The sequence below is a fragment of the Arvicanthis niloticus genome, chromosome 2 (assembly GCF_011762505.2).
Source record: "Arvicanthis niloticus isolate mArvNil1 chromosome 2, mArvNil1.pat.X, whole genome shotgun sequence".
NCBI classification, from domain to species: domain Eukaryota; kingdom Metazoa; phylum Chordata; class Mammalia; order Rodentia; family Muridae; genus Arvicanthis; species Arvicanthis niloticus.
Window position 1 is genome coordinate 60,341,542 of NC_047659.1, and position 22,783 is coordinate 60,364,324.

The window sequence follows — 22,783 nt, forward strand, 5'->3', positions numbered from 1 at the left end:
CTATCTAGGGGGCATGACTTGTGGAAATGGCACTGAGTCAGACTTTTATCTTCTAGGATTTAAGGTCCAGTGAGTGTGATGTTCACTGGGTCCTCTTTATTGTGGTTTTTGTCATCTACATGTCAACTTTGGTGGGTAACACTGGAAAGATATTCCTCATCAACATAGTTGTAGACTTTAGACTCCCATGTACTTCTTACATCTGACTTTTGTTGATATCTGTTACACATCTACCATCATGCCCACAAGGCTGCAGAAGTTCATGGTAGGAGATAGACCTCATCAGGAAGGGTAGAAGTTAGATCCCATATCATATGGAGGATATGTAATGTAATTGTTGGTATATGAGACATTTGCAACCCGTGATTGTTACCTCCTGGCAGCTACAGCAGTAGACCATTATGTGGCCATCTATAAACCACTTTACTAACACAATCATGTCCCTAAAAAGTTTAAATTCAGATAGTAGCTGGTTCCTAGTTGAATGAACCAAAAATTCCTCTGAGCACACAATCCTAAAATGTTTCAGTCATGCTATTAAGTTCATCATCAATTGCTCTCTTTGTGGACTTGCTCCAGTTGGTGCACTTTTGTGCTCCAACATTACCACCACTATCAGGATTCCTGTTGTCTTTGAGATCTGACTTGACATTCATTGGGTTAGTCATTATCATCTCCTAAATAGACTTCATGGCCACCATTCTAAAAATATCCTGTACTGTAGGGAAGTGAAAACTTTTTTCACATGAGACATTAATTTGGTAACATTCTGTAGAACCCTAGCTTCCAGGTACCTAGAGCATCATTTTGTTAATCCTGAAGATTTAAGGGCAGCTTCCCTATTCTATAGCATTGCGATTCCTGTGTTGAATATTTCAATTTATAGTATGAGAAGACATAAGGTAAAGCATGCTATAAATATCTATAGGGAAATGGTTTTTTGATTGGATAGAATTTGCATCATCAAATCTATTGTTACTTGATGATTATATTCAATAATTATAAAACACTGAGCTTTTAAATGATGCCTGGCATGATTAATGTATCAGATCATTGAAAGTAGGAATATTCTATAATGTCTTCTGTATTCATTTTCCCTAGAAAGTATTTCTGACCTATATATTGTACTACTATAAAGAACCTTATGAAGACTATTAAATATATCAACAAGCATATGTGAGCTTTTAAAATACTTTTTCAAATATTTCTAAATATTTTTATATAAATACATTTATTATCTTCCTTTTTTTACATCACAACTGCAGTTTCACATCCCTTCTTTCTTCTCAGTCTCTGTTCCCCACCTCTACCCTGCCCCCTCATTTACCCCTCCTCCTTTTCTCTTCAGAAAAAGGGCAGAACTTCCATGAATATCAACCAACCATGGAATACCAAGTTGCAGTAAGACTATGCACATCCCCACAGATTGAGGCTGAAAAAGGCAGCCCAATATAAGGAAAGAGTTTCAAAAGAGTCAGAGGTAGCCTCTGCATCCACTGTTAAGAGTCTCAAAAGAAAACCAAGCTAGACACCTGCAACATATATGTAGAGGGCTTATACACATACAGGCTCCCTGATTGTCAGGTTAGTCTCAGTGAGGCCCTATGAGTCCAGGTTTATTGATTCTGTAGTTTTTTTGTGTGGTGTCCTTGAGCCCTGTGGCTCCTACAATCCTTCCTTCCCTTCTTCTGCAGGATTTCCCTAGCTCAACCTAGTTTGGCTGTGGGTCTCTGCATCTGTTTCCTTCAGTTGCTGAATGATGACTCTCTTCTGGCAATTGGGCTAGGCACCAATTTATGTGTATAACAGAATATCATTAGGAATCATTTTCTATCCTAGGTCACTTGGCTATCCACCTTATGGGACCTGGTCATTTAAACAGTAACAGGTGAAGCTTCCTGCCATAGCATAGGTCTCAAGATAAACCAGTCATCCATTGGACATTTCCACAATTTCTGAGCCACCTAAACCACAGCACATCTTGTATGCAAAACAAATTGTTAGGTAAATGGTTTTGTAGCTGGGTTGGTGTCCCAGTCCCTCTATGTCAGGGACAGCTTTGATTATACACTGAAGGCCTAAAATAAGCCATAGGCCTAAAGTCAGCCTGCTAACACAAAGTCTTGGGTCTCTGTGGAAGAACACTGAAACAGATAGCTATAATATATTGTAAACAAGCAGCTTTGGTGGATACTTACCAGGCTTTAGTCATAGACCTTGTAGATAGGTGACCTTGGTGGATAGTACCAACTTAGATTAGGACAAGTGACTCATAGGCGGAGTCATAGTGAACTGTCCCCTGAACCTTCACCCAGCTGACACTCTGTTCTGGAAGATATCTGTACTCCCCCTGAACACCTATGCTCCTGCATCATCCCCTTCCCCACATCCTGCCTTTTTGTGTATATAAACCCTGTGTGAAAAAGTAAAAACTGCGATTTGATCAGCCTATTGACAGATTGCTTTTTTCGCATCTTTACCTGTTCCCCCCCACCCGCTCTCTTTCAGGTGACCTCCGAAGACCCCTGTCTAAAGGCCTCTGCTGGACAGGACACCTCTACTGGAAGTCTTGCTTGACTACAGGAGATGAACAATTCAGTCTCTGTATCTACTATTGGTAGGAGTCTTAACTAGGATCATCCTTGTAGATTCCTGGAAGGTTCTAGTATATAAGGTTTCTAGGTCATTCCAGAGATGCTCCCGAGATTTCAGTCATCTCTTCCAATATTCTCTCCTTCCATCTCCTACACCTGACCCCTCCTTTTCCTGTAGCCCAGAAGCTGTTCATCCACAAAGTTTATTCTATTTTACCTTAACAGGGAGATTCATGCATCTCAACCCCCATGAATCCCTCCTTGTTGCTTATCTTCTCTTGGTCTGTGGATTGTAGCATGGTTATTATTAACTTTATGATGAATATCTACTTAAAAGTAAGTGGAGACCATGTGTGTCTTTCACATCTGGGTTACCTCACTCAGGATAATTTTTTTCTATTTCCATCCATTCCCCCCACAATTTTCATAATGTCATTGGGTTTTTTGTTTTGTTTTATATATTTTTTAATTGGATATTACATTTACATTTCAAATTTTATCCCTTTATCCCATTCCCCCACCACCCAGGAGCCTCCTATCCCATCACCCCTCCACCTGCTTCTATGAGAATGTGTCCCCACCTACCCCCGGACTCCTATATCCCCACCCTCGAATCCCCCCCGCACTGGGTGTTCAACCTTCATGGGACCAAGGATATTCTCTCCCACCTATGCCCAACAAGGCCATCCTCCCCTACATATACAGATGGAGTCCTGGGTCCCTCCCTATGTGCTCCCAGGCTGGTGGTATAAACACTGGGGAGCTCTGGTTGGTTGATATTGTTGCTCTTCTCATGGGGCCACAACCCTTTCAGCTCCTTCAGTCTTCTCTCTACTTCTCCATTGGGAACCCCTTGATCAGATCAATGGTTAGCTGTGAGCACCTGCCTCTGAATATGTCAGACTCTGGCAGACTTCTAAGGAGACATCTATTATCAGGCTCTTGTCAGCATGCACTTCCTGGCATCCACATCAGCGTCTACCTTTGGTGACTGCACATGGGATGGATACCCAGGTGGAATGGTCTTCAGACGGCTCCTCCTTCAGTTTCTGTCTCACACTTTGTCTCCAAATTTGCTCTCTTGAGTATTTTGTGACTCCTTCTAAGTAGGACTGAGGCATCCACACTTGGTCTTCCTTCTCCATGAGCTTCATGTGGTCTGTGAGTCAAATCTTGGCCATATCAAGCTTTTGGGCTAATATCCACTTATCAGTGAGTAAAAACCATGTGTGTTCTTTTGTGATTGTGTTACATCACTCAGGATGATATTTTCTAGTTCCATCCATTTACCTAAGAATTTCTCGAATTCACTATTTTTAATAGCTGAGTAATACTGCATTGTGTAAAAGTACCACATTTATTTGTATCCATTCCTCTTTTGAAGGACATCTGGGTTCTTTCCAGCTTCTAGCTATTATAAATAAGGCTGCTATGAACATAGTGGAGCATATGTCCTTGTTATATGTTGGAGCATTTTCTGGGTATATGCCCATTAGTGGTATAGCTGAGTCCTCAGGTAATGCTATGTCCAATTTTCTGAGGAACTGCCAGACTGATTTCGAGAGTGGTTGTACCAGCTTGCAATCCCACCAACAGTGGATGAGTGTTCCTCTTTCTCCACATCCTCCCCAGAATCTACTATCAACTGAGATTTTGATCTTTGCCATTCTGACTGATGTGAGGTGGTATTTCAGGGTTGTTTTCATTTGCATTTCCCTGATGACTAAGGATGTTGAACATTTCTTACGTGCTTCTTGGCCATTCGAGTTTCCTCAGTTGAGAATTCTTTGTTTAGCTCTGTACCCCATTTTTAATAGGGTTACTTGGTTATCTGAAGTCTAATTTCTTGAGTTCTTTGTGTATATTATTATTATTATTAGTCCTCTATCAGATGTAGGATTGGTAAAGATCATTTCCCAATCTGTTGGTTACCTTTTTGTCCTGTTGACAGTGTCCTTTGCCTTACAGAATTTTTGCAATTTTACGAGGTCCCATTTGTCAATTCTTGATCTTAGAGCATCAGTCATTGGTGTTCTGTTCAGGAACTTTTTCCCTATACCTAGGTATTCGAGGATCTTCCCCACCTTCTCTTCTATTAGTTTCAGAATATCTGTTTTTGTGTGAAGGTCCTTTATCCACTTAAACTTGAGCTTTGTACAGGGGGATAAGAATGGATTGATTTGCATTCTTCTACATGCTGACCTCCAGTTGAACCAGCACCATTTGTTGAAAATGCTATCCTTTTTCCACTGGATGGTTTTAGTTCCTTTGTCAAACACCAAGTGACAATAGGTGTGTGGATTCATTTCTGGATCTTCAATTCTATTCCATTGATCTTCCTGCCTGTCTCTGTTGCAATACCATGCCATTTGTATCACTATTGCTCTGTAGTAAAGTTTGAGGTCAGGGATGGTGATTCCCCCAGAAGTTCTTTTATTGTTGAGAATAATTCTTGCTATCCTGGGTTTTTTGTTATTCCAAATGAATTTGCAAATTGCTCTTTCTATCTCTATGAAGAATTGATTTGGAATTTTGATGGGAATTGCAGTGAATCTGTAGGTTGCTTTTTGGCAAGATGGCCATTTTTACTAAATTAATCCTCCCCATCCACGAGCATGGGAGAACTTTCCATCTTCTGATATCTTCTTTGATTTCTTTCTTCAAAGATTTGAAGTTCTTGTCATACAGACCTTTCACTTGCTTGGTTATATTCACTCCAAGGTATTTTAGATTATTTGTGACTACTGTGAAGGGTGTCATTTCCCTAATTTCTTTTTCAGCCTGTTTATCATTTGAGTAGAGGAAGACTACTGATTTGTTTGAGTTGATTTTATATCCAGCCACTTTGCTGAAGTTGTTTATCAGGTTTAGAAGTTCTCTGGTGGAAATTTTAGGGTCACTTAAGTATATTATCATATCATCTGCCAATAGTGTAATTTTGACTTTTTCGTTTTCAATTTGTATGCCTTTGACTTCCTTTTGTTGTCTAATTGCTCTGGCTAAGAATTCCAGTACTATATTGAATAGGTAAAGTGAGAATGGGCAGCCTTGTCTAGTCCCTGATCTTAGTGGGATTGCTTCAAGTTTCTCTCCATTTATTTTGATGTTGGCTACTGGCTTGCTGTATATTGATTTTACTATGTTTAGGTATGGACCTTGAATTCCTAATCTTTCCAAGACTTTTAACATGAAGGGATGTTGAATTCTGTCAAATGTTTTCTCAGCATCTAGTGAGATGATCATGTGTTTTTTTTTTTCTTTGAGTTTGTTTATATAGTGGATTACATTGATGGATTTCTGAATATTGAACAATCCCTGCATTCCTGGAATAAAGCCTACTTGATCATGATGGATGATTGTTTTGATGTGTGCTTGGATTCAGTTTGTGTGAATTTTATTGAGTATTTTTGCATCAATATTTGTAAGAGAGAGATTAGACTGAAGTTCTCTTTCTTTGTTGGGTTTTTGTGAGATTTAGGTATGAGTGTAATTGTAGCTTCATAGAACAAATTTGGAAGTATTCCTTCTGTTTCGATTCTGTGGAATAGTTTGAAGAGAATTGATATTAGGTCTTCTTTGAAGGTCTGTTGAAATTCTGCACTAAAACCATCTAGTCCCAGACTTTTTTTTGGTGAGGAGACTTTTAATGACTGCTTCTATTTTTTTTAGGGGTTATGAAACTGTTTAGATGATTTATCTGCTCCTGATTTAATTTTGGTACCTGGTATCTATCTAGAAAATTGTCCATATCATCCAGATTTTCCAGTTTTGTAGAGTATAGGCCTTTGTAGTAGGATCTGATGATTTTTAAAATTTCCTCAGTTTTTGCTGTTATGTCTCCCTTTTCAGTTCTGATTTTATTAATTTAGATACTGTCTCTGTGCCCTTTGGTTAGTCTGGCTAAGGGTTTATCTATCTTGTTGATTTTCTCAAAGAACCAGCTCCTGGTTTTGTTGATGTTTTGTATAGTTCTTTCTGTTTCTACTTGGTTGATTTCAGCCCTGAGTTTGATTATTTCCTGCCATCTATTCCTCTTGGGTATTTTTGCTTCTTCTTCTTTGAAAGCTTTCAAGTGTGCTATCAAGTTTTTAGTGTATGCTCTCTGCAGTTTCTTTTTTTTAGGCACGTAGAGCTATGATTTTTCCTTAGTACTGCTTTCATTGAGTCCCACAAGCTTTGGTATGATGTGTCCTCATTTTCATTAAATTCTAAAAAGTCTTTCATTTCTTTCATTATTTCTTCCTTGACCAAGTCATCATTGAGTAAAGTGTTGTTTAGTTTCCACATGTATGTGGGCTTTCCATTGTTTTTGTCATTATTAAAGACCAGCCTTAGTCCATGGTGGTCTGTTAGGGAGCAAGAGATTATTTCAATCTTTTTGTATCTGTTGAGGCCTGTTTTGTGACCTATCATATGGTCTATTTTGGAGAAGGTACCATGAGGTGCTGAGAAAAAGGTACATTCTTTTGTTTTAGGATGAAGTGTTATATAGATAGCCATTAAATCCATTTGGTTCATAACTTCTGTTAGTCTCAGTGTTTCTCTGTTTAGTTTCTGTTTCCATAATCTGTCCATTGCTGAGAGTGGGGAGTTAAAATCCCCTACTATTATTGTGTGAGGTGCAATGTATGCTTTGAACTTTAGTAAAGTTTCTTTTATATATGTGGATGCCCTTGTATTTGAGGCATAGATGTTCAGAATTGAGAGTTCATCTTGGCACATTTTTTTTCTTTGATGAGTATGAAGTATCCTTCCTTATCTTTTTTGATTACTTTTGGTTGAAAATCAATTTTATCTGATATTAGAATTGCTACTCCAGCTTGTTTTTTGGGACCATTTGCTTGGAAGATTGTTTTCCATCCTTTAACTCTGAGGTAGTATCTGTCTCTTTCACAGAGGTTTGTTTTTCGTATGTAGCAAAATTCTGGGTCCTGTTTATCCAGTCTGATAGTCTACATCTTTTTATTGGAGAATTGAGTCCATTGATACTAAGAGATATTAAGGAAAAATGATTGTTGCCTCCTGTTATTTTTGTTATTAGAGGTGGAATTATGTTTGTGTGGCTATCTTCTTTTGGGGTTGTTGGAAGATTAGTTTCTTGCTTTTTCTAGGTTATAGTTGCCCTCCTTGTGTTCGAGTTTTCCATCAATTATCCTTTGAAGTGCTGGATTTGTGGGAAGATATTGTGTAAATTTGGTTTTGTCATGGAATATCTTGGTTTCTCCATCAATAGTGATTGAGAGTTTTATACTCTCAATAGTGATTGAGAGTATAGTAGTCTGGGCTGGCATTTATGTTCTCTTAGGGTCTGTATGATATCAGTCCAGAATCTTCTGGCTTTTGTAGTCTCTGGTGAGAAGTCTGGTGTAATTCTTATAGGTTTGCCTTTACATGTTACTTTACATTTTTCCCTTACTGATTTTAGAATTTTTTCTTTGTTTTGTAAATTTGATGTTTTAATTATTATGTGGTGGGAAGAATTTCTTTTCTGGCCTAGTCTATTTGGAGTTCTGGAGGCTTCTTGTATATTTATAGACATCTCTTTCTTTAGGTTAGGAAAGTTTTCCTCTATAATTTTGTTGAAGATATTTACTGGACATTTTTGGAGAATCTTCCCCCTCATCTATACTTATTATCTTTAGGTTTGGTCTTCTCATTGTATACTGGATTTTCTGAATGTTTTGGGTTAGGAGCTTTTTGCATTTTGCAGTTTCTTTGACAGTTGTGTCAATGTTTTCCATGGTATCTTCTGCCCATGAGATTCTCTCTTCTATTTCTTGTATTTTGTTGGTGATGCTTGCATCTATGACTCCTGATCTCTTTCATAGGTTTTCTATCTCCAGGATAGTCTCCTTTGAGATTTCCTTATTGTTTCTACTTCCATTTTTAGATCTTGGATGGTTTTGTTTAATTCCTTCACCTGTATGGTTGTGTTTTCTTACAATTCTTTAAGGGATTTTTGTGTTTCCTCTTTAAGGGCTTCTACCTGTTTACCTGTGTTCTCTTCAAATTCTTTGAGAGTGTTATTTATGTCCTTCTTAAAGTCCTCTATCATCATCATGAGAAGTGATTTTAATTCTGAATCCTGCTTTTCTGGTGTTATGGGGTCTCCAGGGCTTGCTATGGCTGGAGAACTAGGTTCTGATGATGCCAAGTAAATTTGGTTTCCGTTGCTTACATTCTTGTGCTTGCTTTTCGCCATCTGGTTAACTCTAGTGCTACCTGTACTCACTGTCTCTGACTTTCCAGTTATCTTGTTTGTATCAGAACTCCTCTGGGTCCAGGTGTCTCTGAAATCATGTGATTCTGAGCTCCAGCTGCTCTGAGTACAGTGGCTCCTCTAGGATGTCTCAGGATAAGGTGTCTTCACAGGAGCAGACCAGCTAGGTTTCCGCTGCTCTGAGTGTAGTGGCTCTTTTAGGATGTCTCAGGATATGTTGTCTGCTGCTCTGAGTTCAGTGGCTCCTCTAGGATGTCTTGAGATATGGTGTCTTTATGGGAGTAGACTGGCTAGGTGTCTGCCCTAGGTACAAGGACCAGGCGAGGGGCAGAAGGGGAGTGGTATTCCACAGGGGCAGGGTTTGGGTGCCTGGTGTGTCCTGAGCTCCCAGTTGTAGCTTTGGGGCATAGAGTAGTGAGAAATTGTTCTTACCCACTGCTCTGAGTTCAGTTGCTCCTCTAGTATGTCTCAAGATATGGTTTCTTCACACGAGCAGATCAGCTAGGTGTCTGTCTCAGCCACAAGGACCAGGTGAGGGGGATATCGTTGTTTTGAAGAGCTGAGTAATACTCCATTGTGTAAATGTACCACATTTTCTTTATTCATTTTTTGGTTGAGGTACATCTAGGTTGATTCCCATTTTTGGTTATTATGAATAAAGCTGCTGTGAACATAGTTGAGCAAGACTCCTTGTAGTTTGGTGGAATGTCCTTAGGAGTGGTATATGCCCAGCAGAGGAATAGCTGGGTCTTGAGATAGATAGAGTCCCAATTTTCTGAGAATCCAGGGAATATGGATTTTCAGAATGGCTTTGAGCTAGGAATCTTCTTCTTCTTTCATTCCTATTTTTCTTAGATCTGGTCTTTCATAGTGTTCCAGATTTCCTGGATGTTTTGTGTCAAGATCTTTTTAGAGTTAACATTTTCTTTGACCAATGTATCAGTTGCTTATATCACATTATCTATGCCTACGATTCTCTCTTCCATCTCTTGCATTCTGTCAGTAATACTTATGTCTCTAGTACCTGTTCTCTTCCCAAGATTGTCCATATCCAGTTTGTTTTCTTTATAGCTTCTATTTTTATTTTCAGGTTTTAAACAGTTTTATTTCCTTCACCTGTTTGTTTTTATTTTCATGGATTGAAGTTCTTTAAGGGATTTATTCATTTCTTTATAATTATATTTATTTCATCATAAAATTTATAATCATCATAAAATTGGGTTTAAGGTCCTTTTTGTGTACTTTGGCTGTATTGAAATATCCAGGGCTTGTTGTAGTAGGATAGATGGGCTCTGGTGGTGTAATATTTCCCTTTCTATTATCTATTGTGCTCTTACTCTTGCCTTTTGTCATCTGGGGTTTCTAGTACCAGAATGGCCTCAGGAAAAGCAGAAGTCTTCAGCTGGAGTTGTCAGTCTGGTAGCATATGAAGCCCAGGAGATGAGATGCTGTAGAGAACTGTGGGCCAGCTTTAGGGGGTGTTAGCAGAAGGTGGATGTTGTCTAACCTTGGGTTCCTAGTACTTATATAGCCTCAGGTAAAGCAAGGGTCTCCTGCCGGAGTTGTGGGCCAGTCAGTATATGGACCCCAAGAGATGGGATGTATTTCCAAATATATTTTAATGATTACAAAAATATATTTTATGACATTATTAATATTAACACTGAATCTCATTATTTTTCTTATTTAATTAGTTCCCTTAATCTAAGAGGATCCTTTATAAATTTAATTCAAATTATTGCAATAATCTAAATGTAAAATAAATGTAGTGGTTTTTGGGAATAGAGAGGATTAGCTAGGATTTATTGCATAGCCATAACCTATTAGTAGAAATCTGTACAATTATTATCAAAATGAAGATATAATTTCTTAAATGACACCAATTTACTTTGATTACAAATTTTAAGGTTTTCATTGGTATGAGCTTCTTATTGATATAAAAGTGAGATCAATATTGTTACTTTCATAGGCATTGTACCAGTATAACTCATTTAGGAATACAAGGCTTAGACCCAGTCGTTTTTTAACTTTTTTAACAGATTTGAGATGGATAGCCTGTGAGTTAAGGGACTATAGCAAATTCATGGCGTGGAGTTTATTGTTAGGGTATTTTCTATATTTTATTTAGAAATAGCTGAGTGGAGTTAACAGACAACAGTCCAGATTTCCTTACATGGATAGTTGGTTTTCAAAACGTCAGAAGTCCACAGAATTGACGTTACAAACATTTCTGTATTAATGTTCATTTTGATTAGAGACCTGTCTGCTCCTGACAGCTTCCTGTCTTGGAATCTAAGAAGAAATTGAGCATTTTTGGAGTTACTCCAGTTATGGTGAGACAGCCTCTAGGCAAGAATTGCCTCTTTTCATCTACAGGCAAATTACTGTCCAGAAAAGGACACTCTTCCAGAATAGTCGACTGACTATATCTGCCTAGACAGAGTAATCAGCCTTTAATAATTCTGCATCACTAGGTCTGTCAGATGATCCTGGGCCAGAAGGCTGAAGATCAGATGCTCCAACGTTCGGTAGTATAGGGGCTTTTCAGGTGTTCAGCGGTCTCTATTAATTGGCTAAGTTTTAGAAGCTATGCTTTGTGCTTCCCATAATTTTAATTACTTCAGTCACTCTGGATTTCTGACGGGGTTGAAAATGTATAGCCTGATAGCCAATCCTGGCTATTTACCTTGAGAGAAAAGATTTGAGTGGATGGTCTTCAGCTGACATTCATTCTAAAGCCAAGGAAAAAGCCAGGTACAGAACTAAGTGTTTTAGTTAGGAGAGACGACAGAGGTTCTGGTTAGTCAACAAAATGATGGACTGGGTATTAGGACTATCTTGTACCTCACTGGTACAAATTGGCATAATTATGCTCTAATTGTATTTTGAGAAAAAGTTTTATTTTAACAGGAAGGGTGATATGTAGGAGGAGCTAAGGTGGGAGAAGTACTGAGAGGAAGAGAAGGAGTAAGGAGAGGAGGAGAAGAAGGAGAGGAGAAGCTAGGTGATGAGAAAAAGAAAGAGGGGGGAGGGAGGCAGATGTTCACATATCTCCACCAGTCAAAGATAGTTGATATATCTAGGTTGGCTAGTGGGTTACACCTCTGATTGAGCATTACCAAACTTATAAAGACTTTTATTAACATTTTTAAAAAATGTATAAGTGCAAAAAGGAAAAGAGGGCATGGGATAGGGGTTTTCTAAGGGGAGGAATGGGGAAAGGGGATGGCATCTGAAGTGTAAATAAAATATCCAATAAAAAATGAAAAAAAGACTATCTTCTGATTCAAGCTATTTTTCTACCCTGTTGACCTCATGTTTGCTATACTTCATGTCACTTGAAAATATATTTCTTCATTACTTTGACCTTTATTTTATGTATAGTCTAATATTTCCTTTGAAAAAAGCACACTAAAAACAAATTTCATTTTATCATAAGTGAGATAAAATAGAAAGAGTTTGTCTTGAAACTTTACCATGCTTTGTTTATTTACAAAAAAGAATTACAAAATATTTTTGTTCAAACAGTTTTAGAGTTGCTGAAAAACAGTTTGCTCCAGATAGAGACCCACTGCTTTGCAGTGCATCAGGAAAATGGTTTCAGATTCTTGCCTTGTTATCTTTATTACACTATCACTGTATGGAGTGCCATTCTGGCACTCAAGCCTTTCTGCTGACTGTTCTCTTCTCATTCCAAAAGAATCTTTACATCCATTAAAATTTCACCCATCTCCCAACCATTACTTATTTATCAAACTGCAAGGCAACTCCAACAACTGAGGTACAGTTCATGGATGGCAAATTGTAGATAAGCTCTCTGAAAGTTCTACTGAAATCCTGATCAATTATGACTCATCCTAGTATTGATTTATATATGAAAAATACTCAAGCTTATCTCTGTTGGAACAAGAGACCCATTAGTTTATTCCTAGCATGTACTAAGTATCATGAACTTACAAGCTATTCACTGAAGTAGCTCTTAAATAGTGAACAAGGAATGCACATAGACAATATGAATGAGTCCATTAAGTGAGAAAGTATTCTAGCTATTCGATGCAGTGCTGTACTCTTGAAAGTTTATGTTTTCTAAAGACTGATTGATAAATCTAGCATCTACCTCTTATATATAAACAGGTTTAAATCACAAACAAGATTTCAAGTTAGTAAGGAGAAGAAAGAAGTAGCCTTATAAAATGTAGGTTTATCTTTGATGAAAGAGATCTACCAAACAGTTTACAGTAAGAATGGCATGGAGAAGAGGGTGGCTATATACATGGGAAGACTAGGAATTTCTTACCATTTCATTAGTGTCTTCACTGCCAAGGCAAAATATATGAATCTCATTTTTTAATCCTTTCTGGAAGGAATAACAGGAAAAATAATGAAGCTCACATTCCAGGAGGTAATACGACAACTTTAAGGTAAGAAGAAAGTAATTTATTTTAATTTAATTAAAATTAAAAATTGGTATTCAAAAGTAAATCAATGAATCTAAGTTCTTAATACCATGAAGTTTAAATAGCAGTAATAATGGATATTCTGTTTTACCATTTTGTTATTTGCTGTCTTAGCAAGAGAAATATGACTGTTGACAAAAGAAGTAGAAGAATATGAGGATAATTAACTCTTCAATGTGGAAATAGATTATAACACCTGATGGGATACTAAGGAAATATTGATTGTCAAAAAGTGTTATGGGAGACATTGAAGAGCAGCAACCACCTAAGAAATACAGTAGTGAAGATGCAGCCCTTTTCTCCCAACTGGAGTAGTATGAACCAAAAACAAAATACTAAGGACCACACCAAATCTTGAACTGATGGAAGGGATACAGAGAAGGAAAGAATACATCTAAAATGACTTTATAAAACTAGCTAACAAAGTGCCTCAGAACCAGTATGACACCATTTACAGATATTAATATATAAATGTGAGGTAAAAACAGCAACATATTAAATAGCATATTGAAACATCAGTACACTCAAAGCAAGTTAGCTTTACTATGGAAACATGTGATAACTCAGCATTGTAAAATCCATTAAAAATAGTGTTCTCTGGTATGCACTCACTTATAAGTGGATATTACCCATAAAGTAAAGGATACCCACACGGTACTCCACAGACCCAAGAAAGCTAAACAAGAATGAAAGCCCAAGCTAGGATGCTTGAATCTCACTTAGAAGGGGGAAAAATGGTCATAGGAGGCAGATAAAGGGAGGGAACAGGGTGGGAAAGGGGATGATTGCGGGGGTCTAGATCAAGTGTGGGGAGAGACAAGAGACAGGTCCAGAGGGCCAGGAGAGTGAATGGACATCTAATGCTGGTGGGGGGTGGGGTGCATCTCTAGGCCATGCCAGAGACCTGGGGTAGGGAAGGCTCCCAGGAACCTAGAGGGTGGCTTTAGCTGAGACTCAAGGCAGTGGTGATAGGGAACCTAAAGAGGCCACCTCTTATAGTCAGGCAGGACCCCCCATAGAGAGATAGGTAATCAATCCACCTACAAAACTTTCCACCCATAATTTGTCCTATCTACAAGAAATGCAGAGACATAGAAGAGCAGAGACTGAGGAAATGGACAATCAGTAACCATCTCAATTTGAGATCCATCCCATGGACCAGCACTATTAATGATACTCTGTTAAGCTTGCAGACAGGAGCATAGTGAGGGGAGCTGACAGAAGGCGGCTATCATCCTTGCAGCCATCTTGAGCCATATACCCTGACAAGACACTTGTTTTCAACAGCCTACAACAGCTGAGCACACCCTGGTAACATCTTGTTTTATATACCCAGGACTTTTCCCTTGGGTGTGTGTGACTTAAAGGCATGACTTAAGAAGTAAGACTTATAAAAGGTGAGAAGGACTGGTAAACTTGGAACTTGGAGGCACTAGGTACTAGGAACTAGGGACTAGAAACTCAAGACTTGGGACTTGGACTAGGAAGAGAAACGAGAATAAATGGGACTGAATCATACTCTTTCTGGTCTCCATTCTTCGCGTCCATCCTCACACTCTCTCTTCCTGAACCCTGACCTGTGGTGGATAGCCCTAGCCTCTTGTTGTCATGGTAACTCCACTCCTGGGAGGGGCTGCGAAGGAGGAGTGAATCTTGTAAACCTTCTGTCCAATCAAATTTGTTAAATAAAGGCTACATCCAGTGATTGGGCAGTAGAAGAGGAGTGGGAGGAGCCAGAGGCAGAAAAAAGAGGAAGACCAGGGAGCCCGGAGAGGAGTTGGCAGTTGGTCGAAGCAGAGGGCAGTTGGTGGAGAGAGAGAAGACGAAGAAGACCTAGGAAACCACAAGTTGTTAGGAGCTCTCATAGCTGGGGAATAGTGTAGTTTAATGGTAAATCTGCCCAATCTAGGCATGCAGCATTCATTTGATACTTATTGACTTGTGTCTTTTCTTCTATGGACTTCCAATGGGTGAGAGATTTACCGCAACACTGACCGACAGACCGGAGCAGCAGTACGTGCAGAAACAATTTAGCCCCCAAAGCTTGGGGTAGTGCCGGCTCTAACAATTTTGGCCCCCAAGCTTTTGGCAGTGTGGGCTCCAACATTTGGCAGAGCAGTCCCCGACACATAGCATGGTTATCCTCTGATAGGCTTCCAGCAGCTGATTGGAACAAATTCAAAGACCCACAGCCAAACATTGGAAGGGGAGTCTTGTGGAAGAGTTGGGGGAACAATTGAGAGCCTCAAGGAGGATAGGAACTCCAAAGAAAGACCAACACAGTCAACTAACCTAGACCCTTGGAGATTCTCAAGAGCCTGAGTAATGAACAGAAGAGTGTACATGAATTGGGCCTTACACACACACACACACACACACACACACACACACACACACACCCCAACATATGTAGCAGATGTGCAGCTCAGTCTTCATATGAGTCCCCCAACAACTAAAGTTAGGTGTCCCTAAGGCTGTTACATGTCCATTCCACTAACTAGGCTGCTTGTCTGGCCTCAGTGGGAGAGGATGTCCTAGCCCTGAAGAGGCTTGATGTACCAAGGTATAGGGCATACCCAAGAGGAGCCTCCACCCTCTCAGAGAAAAAGGGGGAGTGAAGTGAGGGGAGGGACCATATGAGAGAAAACTGGAAGGTGGGAGACACCCACATGGATGTAAAGTGAATAAATTACTGAGAAACAACCAAAAAATGTGTTCTCAAGGGATATCTAGCCTCCATGTTTATTATAGCACTAGTTATAAGAATCAGGATAGTGAATACGGTAATATTCAACAATGGATAGATACATGTATAGATGGCATAAATATCATATCACAGAATTTACAAATACAGTAAAGATAGAAATATTACTGTTTTAAAAGAAGACAATTCTAGTTGTGACAATACAGACAGACCTGGAGAACATTATGTTAAGTTAGAATTACAAACACAAACTGTAGTGTTGTATATATAGTCTAAAAGAATATAGCTCAAGGAAGCTAGAGAATAGTGGTTGCTAGGGATGGACAAAGAGGAAATTAAAGAAGTAGTGGTCAAATGATACAAAGTTTCAGTCTTATAAGATTAGTAAATTTTGAAGATTCACTGTACAGGACTATAGATAAAAATATTATACTGAATGCTTAATTTTCTATAATAGTAAATCTTATGTTATCTGTTGAATACTGTTGTTATAAAGTAATAATAACACTATAAAAAGGCAGAAATAAAGTGATAAATTCACATACTTGTAGGTTTGCTAGTGACTGATTTTATGAGTGTAAGTTATTGAGATTTATGTATTGAGCATGTAGGACTTCATACACATATTAATCACATTTCAATGTGGTTGTTACAATACATAAAATCCAATAATAAAATGTACATTACTTAGACATGAAGAGAGAGAATAATTGATACAATATAAATGAAATCTCAGGATTGATCCAAATATATGATAGTTTATTACTATCATGTATTTTATACATGTATTTTATCCTGTACTTTATGATAGATCATGGTGGTGTCATTATGAGCCACAGATAAACCTTGCACAAGGAAATAGCATTAAAATAATGACAATACTTGCTCCTGTATGCAAGCACAACATAGTTAACACAATAGTGTTAGTGATAGGAGTTAGCCCATGGAATGGGTCTCTAGTTAGGCAGGTTATTGGTTAGCCATTCCCTCAGTCTCTGCTTCCTCCCCTGCAAGTTGTCTTCTGAGTAGTTCCACCCAGCAGCTGACTCAGACAGATACAGACACTCACAACCACAGTGGATGGAGTTTGGGGATTCTTACTCAAGAAGCAAAGATTATGAGTCCTGGAGGGGATAGAAACTGCACAGGAAGACCAACAGAGTCAACTAACGTGGACCTTTGCAGCTCTCAGAGTCTGAACTAACAACCAAAGAATATACACAGGCTAGACCTAGGCCTCCCCACATATATGTAGCAGATGTGCAGCTTGGTCTTCATGTGGGTCCTAAACTGGAATGGGGGCTATCGCAAAAGCTGTTGCCTATATGTGCGATATGTTCTTCTAGCTAGGCTGCCTTGTCTGGCCTCAGTAGGAGAGGAGCCTAACCTCACAGACACTTGAAGTGCCAGGGTGGAGGGATACCCAGGGAGCCCCCAATTTGCCCAGAGAAGAAGAGGAAGATAGGATTGTGGGAGAGGTGACCAGGAGAGGAACAGTGAATGCGATGTAAAGTGAATAATTTAAAAAATGATTAAATTAAATAATAATGACAATATATTTGGGAGGCAATAAACTAGAAATTTAATACATGGATGTGGTAGAAATATAAATTTTAAATTATTCAATTATTTAAATTAAAAATTAAACTATAATGGCAAAGAAGTAGTAACTTTTTAAAAACATTGAATGAATAGTCAATGTAAACATAATGGGCTTTATAAATATGGTATGGAGCAAAATTGATGTTTGATAAAATTCCCCTAAAAAGATTTACTTGTACAGTTTCTAGGATTGCAAGAGGAAAATTCTACCCACTCTTACTGTAGTAATTTGAGGATAAGCCAGGATTAAAACACTAAAATCATAAATGGGAAAAAAACTAGAAGCTGATAAAAAGACAGAAAATTATATTTGAACATTGTTATACAAATATAGATACATGGTTAATGTAGAAAAGATCATTTATAAGTGTTTCTTAGAATCACATCTTGAAAATTAATATTCTTTTATGAAGTATTTTCATTTTTAGATAGATCACTGGCTCAAATGCACATTTAAGGCTTTCTATCAAGAATATGCCAGGGTGTGGATGCTTCAGTCCTTCACTGAGCAGAAAACAGGATGATCTTGGGAGGGAGAGGGAGAGAGGGGCAGGGAGGGAGAGAGAAGGGGGAAGAAATAAGGGGTCAGTATCAGGAATTGGAAGAAATGTGAGAGAGGTACAAAGGGTCAGGAAATTGAACAAAAATATGTAGCAAGGGAGATGAGGAACTGGGGATAGCCACTGGAGGGTCCCAGACACAGGAAAATATGAGGCTCCCAGGACCCAGCAGGAATGACTTTAGCCGAAATGCACAGAGAAGGGGGAGATAGAACCTGTAGAGACCACCTCCAGTAGATAGGCACTGCCCCTGGTCAAGAGATGGGGCCACCTACCCATCTCAAAGTTTTAACCCAGAAATGGTTTTGTCCAAAGGAGGAACAGAGACAAAAAATGGAACACAGACTGAAGGAGGGGCCAACCAGGGTCTGTCCCATCTGGGGATCCATCACGTCTACAGATACCAAACCCAACATTGTTGCTATGATCAAGAGCCACTTACTGACAGGAAGCTGGTATGGTGGTTCCTTGATAGGTCTGGCCAGCAACTGACCAATGCAGATGTGGATGCTTGGAGCCAACCATCAGACTGAGCTCAGGGAACCCGGTGGGGGAGCTGACAGAAGGACTGGAGGAGTGGAGGGGCATTGTAACCCAGTTGGACAAACAACATAGGCTGGCCTGACCACCCAATTCTCCTAGAGATTAGACCACCAACCAAGGAGTGTACCTGGAGGGATCCATGGCTCCAGATATATATGTAACAGAGGGTGGCCTTGCCTGACAGCAGTGGGAGGGGAGGCCCTTAGTCTCGGGGAGGTTTGATGCCCCAGCATAGGGGGATGCTAGAGTGGAGGGGTGGGAGAGTATGGGTGGGTGGAAAAGTACCCTCAAACTGACCAAGGGGAGGAGGGAAGGCGGATGTGGGATGGGGGATTGGTGGAGGGGTAACTGGGAAGTGGGATATAATTTGAGATGTAAATGAATGGAATGATTTTACACACACACACACACACACACACACACACACACACACGTGTATTAACTAACACTTGACATACTTTCTGAAAGGGTAAATTTTCAGATAACATATCAAAATGCCATTAAAACTTCCCCTTTTTGGATGTTTTTCTGGTCCTCTCCAGCCACTTCGTGACCATGAAGCAGTAAAATACCACTGAAGGCATTGATTCCTATCCTTGGGACTTAGTGTCCAACCTGATACTCATGTGTACTCTTCATGGTGCTTCTTGCCATCCATGTGATGTCCATGGTGGGTAACACGTAGACAATCTTCCTCATCAACACAAATTCCAGACTTCAGTCTCCTACATTCTTCTTTTTACAACATCTGGCTACTGTTAAGATGTTACACATCTACTATCACTCCCATGATGTTACAGTATAAGGAAACTTTAATCCAGAAACGTGGCTACTCTGGCTGGAATACAGACAAGCCTTTAGTACATACCTTTAATCCCAAACAATGTAGGTAAAGTTAGTTTATAGAAGGAGGCAGCCAGGTTTAAAAGTGATGTCTAATTGAGGGGCTGACAAAGTGGTGAATCAGAGAAAGATTTGACAGAATGAGTTAGAAAACAGCAAAGAAAAAGGCGAGTATTTAAGAGCATTTTTGAATCGAGAGGAAAGTTAGAAGTCAGTTGAGTTGAGTTGAGTTGAGTCAACAAGTTTGGAGTCTGCACAGTGAGTGCAGTGCAGTGAGTTGAGCCAGTTAATGCCAGAGAATAAGGATCCAGACAATTAGAACAAATTGTCAAAGTTAGTTTAAGGCCATGCAGGGAAATTCATTATGAAGCTGAGAGAAACTATATTGAATCAGTCAGCTTGGAGAGGAGTTTGAACCAGAAGAGCTATGTTGAACCAATCAACCAGAGTTCTGAAAGAGCTAGCAAGGGTGAGCTTATTCAACAGTAAGTCTCAGAGGCTGAAACATTCTAGGCCTAGGTTAGCAAACAGACTGGATGATGAAGCCTTCAAGTCTGGGCTTACCAATTTGATTGTACAGAGGCTAGAAGCTTCTAAGCCTAGAGATAGAGCAGAGTAAGAAATTCTCTGGGCTCAGCCTAAGTCCAGACTGAGTATGACTTTCATCTCATCCCATTGCCAGAAGTGAATAAAAGTTACTTTCACACTGCAGAATTTCATGGCAGCAGAAAATTTATTATCAACTAAAGGATGGGTAATGCAATTTGAAACCCATGGTTGTTACTCCATGGCAGCTATGGCAGTGGACCATTATGTGTCACCCATAAGACTCATGAGCACTCCACAGTCATGACTCCACAAACATGCATCTATTTAGTAGCTGGTTCCTAGCTTGTGTGATTGATAAATCCTTCTGTTTATGGGCTTCAAATGTTCCAAGTCCTTCTCTAAGTCCGACATCTTCAATTACTTTTCTGCAGTTCTCTCCCAATTGTCACCCTGATTTGCTCCAATGCTGGCATCAACATCATCTACTCCGTGTGTTTGTAGAATCTAACCTGCTCTTCACTGATCCCTTTGATGTTTGCTATTATTTTCTCCTACACATATATCATGGCTACCATCCAAAATATGTTCTCTGTTGTTAGGAAGAAGAAAACTTTCTCCTTGTGTGTTTCCCAACTGACAGCAGTCATCATTTTTGATGGAACAATTGCCTATGTGTATGTACAGCTTCATTCTGATCATTCTGAAAAAAATATGTGTATTATTGCATTTCCATTTCCATGTTGAATGTTCTCATAGATGGCTTGAGAAACATGGAGGTAAATCAAGAACTAATGATGGCAGAGTAAGCCTAGTATGTTGGTGGATGCTTTTAATCTTAGCAGAGGAAAACAGATCTTATAAATTCAAGATCAGTCTGCTCTACAGAGCAGACAGGACTGTTAGCACAGATAAAACCTATTTCAAAAATAAACAAACAAAAAAGTAAAAGTTTTTCTTGATTGGACCCAGAAGTTAGAATTCAATACATCAAAGCATCCAGTACATTTCTTCTACCACAATTTAATGTTTCTAAAATAAGGAACATGTTTGTTCCTCCAGCCAATTAATTTTACTTCATCCAAGTGGTAATGTCTTAAATTATGGAAAACACAGGAGGATCAAGTCCTGCAACAGAAAAAACAATGCTCACTAGGAAAACACTGCTGTAATCTGTGCCTCTGACTTCACCACATCAAACATAGAAGGGATACACCCTACATAAAATGGTGGATACACAGTTGAGGAGACACATAATTATACAGCAAATACTGTGACAGCCTCACTACTTAATGGTCAATTTTCTCCTTTGCTGACTCCTTAATTATGGTATGATTCATCTGATTGATCATCTCAACAGGAGACGTGATTGTTCTCACCAACACAAGCATACTTATAAAGGCAAGGAAAACATCTTACACATTGTCTAGATATTCTGAGCACATTATCATTGCTCAGTAACTGTTTGTTAAATAGAGAAATTGACAAATGAAAATAAAACAAAAAAATCAGAAATCTAGATGAACCATCTCATAAGAGTGAGAATAAAAACCTTCAAACCATCACAGTCATTTCTGGTGCAGAGACATGAGTGGACCTGAAGAAGAAAATGACAAGAGCTCTGTCATCATAGAAATAGAAACTGACTAAAGAATCTTGAAAAGCTGCATCATGTACTATGCATAACAAAGTCTATAGCACAAGTATCACGTGCTAGAAAAAAAATACAAATGAATCATGAATTCATTAGTAGCAAACATTAGTATATGTTCTTCAAAGAAGCCACTACATGGGATCAAACATGAAAGCATTTTGTTACAGGAATTCCTATATGTAAGGAAATATGAGGGAAGATGCAAGTCTGACCCACCCCATTCCCCAAACCAAAAGAAAAGAAAGGGGGAGGAGGGAGGAAGACAGACAGACAGAGACCGAATCTCAAGAAAATAAAAAAGATAGAAGAATAAAAGTTATTTTATGTAGAGAAAGAATAAAATTAGAAAGAGAGGAGAAAGAGAGAGAGAGAGAGAGAGAGAGAGAGAGAGAGAGAGAGAGAGAGAGAGAGAGAGAGAGAGTGGGTGGACTCATTTTATCTGATTATAAAGTAGGAGGAAGAAGACTTGGTAAAACTACCAAGAAACCCTACAGCCAAAATGGACTAACAAAGGAGTCCTGTGTCTCTCAGGAATGGGACTCTGCCTCAGAACTCCTTTCCAGTACAACCTTCACAGGAAGCAGTTATACTTTAGTAATGGCTCTATAAATTTATTTATAGGGCAGCCACACACAAGAATGAATAAAGTCATTTGATTTGATTTTATATTATGAAAGCAGTAATATATATGTATGTATATATATCATATATGTAATAATATAATATAATATATATAATATATATAATATATATATTATATATATAAAATATATAATATATATAATATATAATAGTATAATAATTGTGTGTGTGTGTGTGTGTGTAAAATAATCCACAAGACCTGCACACAAAACAAGATATGGAGATGGGAAATATCTGGAAAGAAGTGAGTCAGAAGTGGGAAAGAGATAAGAAGGAATAATGGAGTCAAATATACTCACAATACCTTATATAAATTTGTGTAGCTCAAAAAAATTTTTTAAATTGGTACACATGTTTAAAGCACTTTAGAAACCACCATCCCAGGGGTGGCACCACCCACAATAGACTAGGTCTTCCC

At 38.7% G+C, this 22,783-nt stretch overlaps 1 pseudogene; it reads left to right on the forward strand.

Moving 5' to 3' along the window:
• Positions 1-13: 13 nt before the first annotated feature.
• Positions 14-644, forward strand: LOC143441227 (olfactory receptor 5AK3-like; annotated as a pseudogene).
• Positions 645-22,783: the final 22,139 nt, after the last annotated feature.